Here is a 9,720-nt window from a genome sequence, read left to right as displayed (position 1 = left end):
CTTACTACCTCACTCACTCACTCACCCTCTCACTAACTCACTTACTCACCCCCTCACTCATACACATCCCCACTCACCCACTCATTCACTCACTCACCCTTTCTCTCACACTCTCTCTCAGTCACTCACTCATTCACTCAATCTTGTTAAATAAATAAAGCATTAAAAAAACCTTAAATATATTTCTAGTCACAGCCAATACAATAACAAGAGTACACTTTTAGATAATTATTTAAATAATAGAATAATTAATTACAATTAATTGTTATATTATTATTGTACACGGAAGCCAGTGCTCTGGGGTTTACAAGATACATAATCATCATCGAAAGACTTTAGAAGAAAGACATACATATTTACTGGAAAGACAAATTTTAAGAAAAGAAAAAAGATTGTTGATAAAAAAATTGGCTATGAAGTTCAACATTGAATGTTGCACATGGCATTTTGCTTTACTAATTTTTGATAAAGATGTTTAACTACTGAACTAATCAAAGCAACACATTTAGAGTTATCATGCGTCCATGCATGCCTACATTTAATTTGCACACGCCCTCAAATAAAAAGAAAGAAAACACAACTTCTTCAGCATAGATAGCTTCAATAGATTACATTTGTGCAGTGGAACAATCCATTTCAAAATAAAAAATGGCGGGAAAAAATATCCACCGATAAAAGAAAATTCATTTGCCGCGTCCCGCCGCGAATTGTGAATACTAACTATCTATCTGTTAAAAGACGACTGGATTTCACATATTGACTACAATGTAATGAAAGACGGTGTAGTGAGCTGGGTTCCCCAGTCTAGAATTTCTAATCATAAAATGCGGATAAAAAGTTCAAAATGTAAAGTTTACAATGTTATCAATTAGATTTTAAAATTTAAAGTGTTTGCCGTGAATACTATTTTTATGAAAAACTAGCATGAAATCAAAAATAAACCTATTTTGTTGGCTCACCAATTTTGTAAGGTCTTTCACACATAACAGAGGTATTCACGGTTACTGGAGAACATTTAAATAATCGAATGAAAGACGACTGGGTCGACGGTAGCAAGATGCGCTGCCATATATATTTTAGAACTTGATGCTTTTGGTGCCATTTTAAATCTTTGGAGTTTTGCGGATTTTTGACTTTTCTTTCTTCGTGAATTTTCTGCGGAGAGCATTGGCTTCATTTGTTTCAGTCATTTCTCTCATGTTCAATCTGTGAATACTCAGATAACGATTGAAGGTTAAAACTATTTAATCGAAAATATTGTCTGCTTCTGTTTGGATGGAAATAATATATTGGTAGCGTGAAAGACTAATGTAGAATAAAGAAAATATATCTAGCTGAAAGACTAAGGGTGTTCTGGAGTGGTATCTTGCTTAACCACTTTTAATTTTGATTTTTTTTCTTCATTTTCTTTAAAAAATATAGATTTTCTCTGTAGGTTGTCAAGATCCTTCTGTTCTTGTGTTGCCAATCTTCTTTTTATATTATTTAACACGTTTAGATAATCCATTTTGATTTTCTTTCTTTGATTTTCCTCTCATAGTTTGAAGTGTGTTCGAGATTGAATTACATGGAACAGTTTTCTTGGTATTTCCCGTATTTTGAAAGACATCGGTAGGAAAGACGATAGGTAGGGAACGAGTGTGTTGGAGATGTTTAAACAGAAATCTGAAAATAAAAATAAAATAAATAAAGTTGTAGAAATGTATTATTATTATTTATCATTTTATTACTAATTTATATTTTTCATTTTTTATTATCATATAGATATATGGTTTAATTAATTTGGATAAAATTTTAACAGCGGATAGAAATAAAACAAACAAGAAATTTATTCTAAACAATCCATCAAAAATTGATTGTCAACCAATCTATCTATCTATCTAATTATCTACGATTAATGCATTACTAAGAAAGACGGATAGGCTTTCTACACAGTAATTTTAGGAAAAAAGTTGATTGAACAAAAACTGTTCAGATTTTAAATGAAGAAGGAAATACTATGAAATCAATTTTCGATTTATATAAACCTTATGAAACTAACAGATAGGATAATAAAGACTGACAATGAAACAAGCTTAATTTATTTTCGTAAATTGCTGGATTAAAAACTTTTTTACATTATGTGAGTGTCAGTTTAATTGCGATGAGAAATGATGATTTGGTGGATTTACCAGAGACCGGAAATGAAACGCAAAAACCTCAGTTTCATTCCCCGACAAAATGCGCAAGAATGACAGGAATAAAATGTTGATAAAATTCGTGTTTTCAGAAAAATGTGGGAGAACGGTTTAATAGCTAGGCCACGAGCAGCTTAGTGTGTACTTTATAAATAGATACAGATTTAGTGAAAAGACATAAATAATACATTTTAAAAGTATTTAAAGTCAAATTTTAAGGTTATAAAAAATATGCGAAATAAGTGTTATTTGCTGCTCGTTGTTGTTCAAATAAAATCAACCCATTAAATTTAGTTTAAAAAAAAAAAAATTTACATATCTGATAAATCACGCAACCTCTGAAAGGGACTATTTTTTATGCAAGGGTGGCAATGTCCGATTTACAACAGTACCCTTTAAACCTTAATTTGATAAAAAAACAAATGTGGAAGCGTCGCTAAGCCAAGCTTTTGAAGGTGTCGCGTAACATTTCCATCTTTGCATAGTCATGAGGTCATTTGAGCTCAAGTCCATATAATTAAAAAAATCTAAATACATACTTTGCTTGTCTTTCTGTTTGTATGTATGTATCCAATAAACTTCAAAACGGCTGAACCGATCGGACCCAAATTTCGTGTCCGACTTTACATGACCCCAGGGAAGGTTTATGGATGATCAAAGTTTCAAAAATGGCCTCAAACAAAATTAGATTTTCATAAATTTTTGAAAATCCCCAAATTTTTTTTTTAATGAAATCCGCGAACTTTTTTGTTTTTATTTTACAATGTATACAAAGAGAAAATGTTCATAATTGTCAATTGAAATGCAACAAAGTCTAGTTATTTAGAAATCACAAAACCTCGTAATACAAAATATAATTTCAAATCACGGAACCTCGATACATTGAAATTCACCCAACCTCACCAAGAAAAAAGCAATTAAGTTTGAAAATAAACATAAACATCCCCTAAGCCAATCAAACCTTAAAAGAACTGTTGTAATATCACGTGACCTTCCATTAGAATAAAGAGGTCTGTCTGATTCACAACGGCTAGGTGACTTCTAACCGTTTTTTTTAATAATATGCAAGAAGATTTCATTGTCGTTCTAGCTTGAAAAAAAGTGTTAAATTTTACATTGCGTTTAACTCGCATGTCTCATTTATTGATAACCCGTAGCTAGTGAAATATATAAATATCTCATTGACAAAACCTTACGACCCTACGAATCAGATATTTCTCATTTTAAGGATATTAAATCTAAAATTCTCCTTCAGCTATTTTAACATTTTGGAGGACAGTTTAGGTTTATTAAAAATTCACTAGTTTTAAATCAGTGGTTGGAAATAATAGCGTGGCCGAAAGTGCCCAAGGGAAATAGTTAAACTATTTAAAACTAGTTAAACTACTTGTCACTGTTAAAAAATACGACATTAGAACAATTTGGGTTCGAAACATGGTGAAAATGAAAAGAATTAGGAACCCATAGATATAAAGGGTATAAATTCAAGATAGATAAATATTTAAAATCGACAAATATTCTGAATCTATGAGAGAAAGTTTCTTTGTTCTCCAATGTATAAGGTAAAGAGAAACTGTGGTGAAGACTTGGGACAAATTTGGGCTTTTTGCGCTGATCAATATTATTTAATGATTGTAGTGGTTTTACCAGGAGGAACAAAATCAAATATAATACGCAATATTTTCATTTGAAGAGTGGAATGTTTAATTCACAATGGTATCCTTTACTCCTTTGTCAGGTCAGGTATGAGTGAGATATCATTTTTTTTTTTACTTGAAAATTAAGCGATTTGCAGATCTTCGTACATTGACAATGAAAGAAATTGTCAAAATTAAGCAGCACAGAAAAACGACGATATCATTCAAATTGTTGTTTAGAGAGAGATCTAAAGTGAAAGATTGTGAATCGGACATGGATGGTCATTTATCAATACATATACACAGTCCATTTTGTCCATGTGACAACATCAAATATTACAAATCATAAACAAATGTTTTAAACATTTAAAACATGTCCACTAGAGCATTCAAAATGTAAATATCAGACAAAAACGAGCAATGACACTTCAGATTTTAAATTGTCATATTGTTTATATTTGTTTGGTTTGCCATGTCAAGCTTGTATGGTTTATATACACTCCAATGAGAGTCGAACCAAGGAGAGGAGAAAAATGTTTGTTTACATTGTGACGTATTAGGATAGCTCTGGAACCGGTTTAAGTGGAAATACAAATAAAGAATTGAGTCTTTGCCTCAAACTCAAAGGTTCTAATTTCAATATCTGATGGTTGAAACCTTTGATATTTTAAACTTAAATCAGAATTCATAGTTTTAAGTATCAAGATCTACGACATTGGGTTGCAAAGATATTGGGATTAAAAAATCACAGAATGTGGCAAAAACTCAATTTCTTTGTCAAACAATGCAATGTTCGGTTTATTTAGCAGAACAAAATGTAAATGTTGTTTGTTTACAACAACAACAACAACAAAAATATTTCCAAACCTGTTCTAATACGTCACAGTACAAAATATACAAACCTTTTCCTCTTTTTACTCATACTATTATTGAAGTATAAAAATCGTACAATTTTGAATCAAATTAAATTATTTGAGAACACAAATATGCAAAAATATCTAATAAAATGTGTGACATTTTGATTAAAGGTCGCTTTTTTGATTGATAAAAAATAGATAGAAACGCAAAAAAAAGTTCAAGTTTATGTTAATGCATTTAGAAATATTATTTTATCAAATATAGAACATGCATAAACTCAAAAAAGCAAAATTGTAAAACCAAAACAATGACATGTGGAATTTTGTCTCTCGCAATATTCCCTTTTGAAAAAAATAATAAGTGAAAAGTGAAAATCTCAAATGTTTTATAAATTCAATTTCAGTTTTCAACATTTGTCTGTTAAATGTAGAAGAAACATGCAGGCGCGGCGAAAATTTGTTACATCTGCACAGTAAAAGTTTAAACAAAAATAAACCTAAAATTAGGCAAAAAGACTGCTATAAAAAAACCTCCAGTGCTAAAGATAAAAAATATATGAAGGACTGTAAAAAGTATGATGGCCCGAATCCAATGTTAAAAAAAGAGTTTCATATAATGTTATGCAGATTGTACAATGTATTAAACCTAACTTAGAATTTTGAAAACAATTGATCGAAATTACAAAGAGAAAGTTAGGGGTAACAATATTTGTGAGATATCAATAACATTTTGTTCTTTATACAGTACACACCACAATCAAAGAAATGAGGAAAAAATGTTTTTTTTCTTGGAATTTGGAAATTGTGCCAAAAAATCTTCCAGCAGCAAAAATTTGCCGCGAAATCTTAAAACTTTTAATTTTCATTATACCAACTTTTATCCATGAATGTAACAAATTTTCACTTATTTTATGCATAATAATTGCTAAACTTTTACCTGTCAAATTTCTTGTGTTCTACGCGGTAGATGACAGTTGAGAGTCTACGCAGCTCCCAGCCCCCGTCCCGTTGTCCTGTTAACGGTGCGGGGGCTGTCAACACACTAACAATTTCCCTTCGGGTAACTCGTATTTATAGGCTACAACTGCCGCCGGCGGCGTTCGTAGTTCAGCCTCCCCCCGCTAGATGGCATAGGCTGTCTCTAGTTTGTAATCGAATCCACGAAATCCGGATTGAATTATTAATGAGACGTGCGGTGAATTTTACTTTTCGATTGTTTCAAATAAATATTTAAACCAGAGGGGAATGAATAATGGCATGATACACAATATTAGAGACAATTCCGAGTAATTTTTGGATAAACAAATATGATTTTATTTTCAAATAGAAACACACATTTGTTAACTGTGGATTTTGAAGGCACTGCAAACGGGTTTTTAAAGTAAACCTTGCAAAGATGATGCCTACTCACAACAGTACCCCAAATAACTTTGTCTTATCAAGTTTAAATTATATGTTTTCTATTGTGGTTTCTCTCCAATAATGAGTTGCGCATTTCTATAATGCAGGAAAACATAAAATAATTATCAGAATTTAAAACACTTTTAAACCTAAAAAAACGACAATATCTTCCACATTATTTCACAGAAAATGGTTTCAAGGGTACTGTCGTGAATCGGGCAATACCGTCTTTGCATGGGGCCGGAGGGTCACTTAATATGTTACTTTTAGTCACCAGTGTTGTTGTTAATCTATATTTGAAATTGTATGGATAGCATTTAATACTTTGGATTTATCATGTACACTATTAATGTTGTTATTTTACACATATATGTTCACAAAAAGGATTTAAATCAAAAATTGGAATTGAGTTTTTGCCACAAACTCTGATTTTATAATATCTTTTCTAATATCTTTTGCAACGTCATGGTGTAAACCTTTGATATTTCAAACTTGAATGATTTGATATAACAGAATTCATAGTTTGAAATATCTAAGGTGTACGACATTGGGTTTCAGAGATGGAGGATTTAGAAAATCAGAAATTTTGGAAAAGACTGAATTCCTTTGTAAATTTTACCTCATCAGGTTAAGCTGAATATGGGGGAAGAGGGGAGGGATGGACCCTCCCCCCAGTTTATTCGTTTGTCGCTCTCCTTTTCAACGCTTTTGCTCTAAAACTTCTGACATGACAACATATATATTTTTTAAATACCGAGCACAGGAGCACTTATCGGAAAAAGAAAAAAACGTAATGCATTTTTTTGATGGTTTTAAATTTTGAAATTTTCTAAATTTTTCTGACCATCTTACCGTCTAAAAATGGTTTTATGAACCTACGTTATACCTCATATATTCATGTTTGAATTTTAGGCATTATTGTGAGATAGGGGGGGGGGGTAGGATCCTGGATCCTCCCCCTCCCCTCAAACAATGCATGGACCCTCAAGCCTTTTAAAAGTTAATTGGTTTGTTATCTATAGGCTTTGTAATTATTCATATTAACTATTGAGTGAGTAAAGAAATCAAATATTTATAGAAACTTAATTTCAACTAAAATAAATTATTCAAATTGAACAAATATTTCACTTTTAAAGAAAATTATATATTAGTTGCTCTTTTCATTCTTCTTGTTCTAATGTTTTCCTTTTTTATTCGTTTTTTTAATTTTTCTTGTTATTTCTCTCATAAAAATTATTAATCTGGCAACATATCTTGGTTTTAGATTTTTTGTTTTATATTTTTTCACATTCTTCTATTCTTTGAATTTTCTTTTTCCTTTTTTTGTTCTTTTCTTATAATTTTATTTATATTTCGTGAATAAACATTAATTTTCTTTTCTCTAATATCGGTTTAATATATTTGAAGAATAACATATTGAAATAGCAGCACTAAGTGATGGATGAAAGTATATGATGGTATACAAATACTGGTTCGGAATATATATATTTAATGGATTAATGGATTTGAAAAATTAGGAATAAACTTGAGTAAAGATGGATGGATTTTACTAAATGTATGTAGTGACATAATACCCTTGGAGAGTCAAGTCTCAAGAGCCGGTTGGAAGGGGATTTTAGGCACTTTGAGAGGGTTTTCATAAGCTGGAAGGGGGATTCAGGGGCTAAGAGGGGGATTTCAGGGACTGAAAAGTGTGTTTCAGAGGTGTTATGTATTTACCCAAAAGACATCTTCCCAAAGGGCGAATTCCCTAGTGACAATGTCTTTAGTATCTTCCTGGATGTGCAATTTCTCAAGCGGCAACTTCCAAAGTTTAGGCCGGTTAGGCCTTTTGACGCACCTCAGGATGCAATGCGGGGGGGGGCTGCGGCTAGGACAGTCTTATGAAATTGCCGCTTAGAAATTGCACATTTGGGCAGTTACCACTCGGGAAAATACCCTTGGGACGTTGACGCTGGGAAAAGCCTTCGAGAAATGGATTTCAGAGCCTAGGAGGGAGGGTTGTTCAGGGACTGTTAAGGTTTTTAATGCATGAGGTGGGAGGTGGTCCCAAGGGTTGCATGGAAGGAGTTTTCAGGTACTGGGATGGGTAAATCAGGGGGTTGGAGGGAATTCTGACACTGGGATGGCTCTCAGGACATCGGTGTTAGGGATCCTGTGGTCGAAAATGTTTAAAGTTCTTTTAGATTTAAAATAAACGTTCTTTTTCTTTCTCAAATCCATAAAGTAACCCGTAATTAACACAATTATCCACGTATTTGTTTAGTGCACAGCAATGGATTCAATTATTTGTACAATTGGACCCGTCCGCTCTGACTCTTCACTTTGTTTTCGCAGAAAAGGGGTTCGACCCAAAGCCTAGAGTAGTGTTTAACACTTCAACTAGAGAAATAGCCTAATAAGTCAAGATTGGAAAAAACTGAAAAGTTTTGTGCTTATTTTTTTCCTCTTTTCTTTTGTTTGGAAAGTTTGTCAAAAAAGTTTTCTTTTTTAACATATTTTATATATTATATTTTTAACTTTTTTGTAGCTCTTCCCCTGTTGTACTAATTAAAAAGATTACTCTAATGGACACCTATCGCCTAAAATACTGGGTCTCAACCGACACAAACTTGCAATTGCTTCTGGTAAATTAGTTTTTTTTTGCATGCGGTGCTTAGTGTTATTTATACCTATTAAAAAATAATAGGTTAGGGTTTATGATCGATATTCAGTGTAATTATTGTAAGTAGAGACACCCACAGTCGGTCTTTTTGAAAATATTGGTCCTCCAGCAAGTTTAAATAATTTATTTCAAAAATAAAAAAACAGTAAACTTTTCATTAGGAACAGGCCATAATGAATTTCTAAAGTACATTGATATGATTTTAGATCAAAATTGAATGGAATGTTCGCGTGATTTCAAGTGACCCTCCATGCAAAGATGTCAATGCCGATTTACAATGATACCCTTAAAAGCTTGTCTTAGGATATCGAATTTTTCAGATATCCTTAGCCTTCTGTTTATAATTTCGAACCAATTGTTCGTAATTTCTAACAAAATGTTCGTAATTTATTACGAAATGTTCGGAAATTTGAACTGAATATTCGTATTTTGAACAAAATGTTCGTTATTACAGACAAAATGTTCGTACTTTCTAACAAAATGTCCGTAATTTCAAAACAAATGTTCGTAATTTCAAACAAATTGTTCATAATTTCTAACAAAATGTTCATAATTTCAAACCAAATGTTCATAATTCCTAACAAAATGTTCAGAATTTCAAACAAAATGTTTATAATTTCTAACAAAATGATCGTAATTACAAACAAACTGTTCATAATTTCTAACAAAATGTTCGTAATTTCAAACAAAATGTTCATAATTTCTAACAAAATGTTCGTAATTTCTAACAAAATGTTCGTAATTTCAAACATAATGTTCGGAATTTCAAACAAAATGCTTATAATTTCCAACAAATGTTCCTATTTTCCAACAAATGTTTATAATTTCGAACTAAATGTTTTTAATTTCGAACAAAATCTTCGTAATTTCAAAGAAAATGTTCGTAGTTTTTAAGAAAATGTTCCTAATTTCCAACAAATGTTCGAAACGTTTGACAAAATGTTTGTAATTTCAAACAAAATTTTAACATTGTGGCTAGGCCT

At 31.6% G+C, this 9,720-nt stretch overlaps 1 long non-coding RNA gene across 1 annotated transcript; it reads right to left on the bottom strand.

The window, feature by feature from the left end:
- Positions 1 to 162: 162 nt before the first annotated feature.
- LOC111715485 (uncharacterized) lies at positions 163 to 5,704 on the bottom strand. The gene is made up of 2 exons (XR_002768235.1): positions 5,609 to 5,704; positions 163 to 1,665 (listed from the first exon to the last, which is right to left on the bottom strand). It is a non-coding gene; the product is annotated as an uncharacterized LOC111715485 (long non-coding RNA).
- Positions 5,705 to 9,720: the final 4,016 nt, after the last annotated feature.

The sequence above is a fragment of the Eurytemora carolleeae genome, unplaced genomic scaffold (assembly GCF_000591075.1).
Source record: "Eurytemora carolleeae unplaced genomic scaffold, Eaff_2.0 scaffold830, whole genome shotgun sequence".
Classification (NCBI taxonomy): Eukaryota; Metazoa; Arthropoda; class Copepoda; order Calanoida; family Temoridae; genus Eurytemora; species Eurytemora carolleeae.
Note: the sequence above shows the minus strand (reverse complement) of the source record. Positions and strands in the feature narration are given on the sequence as shown.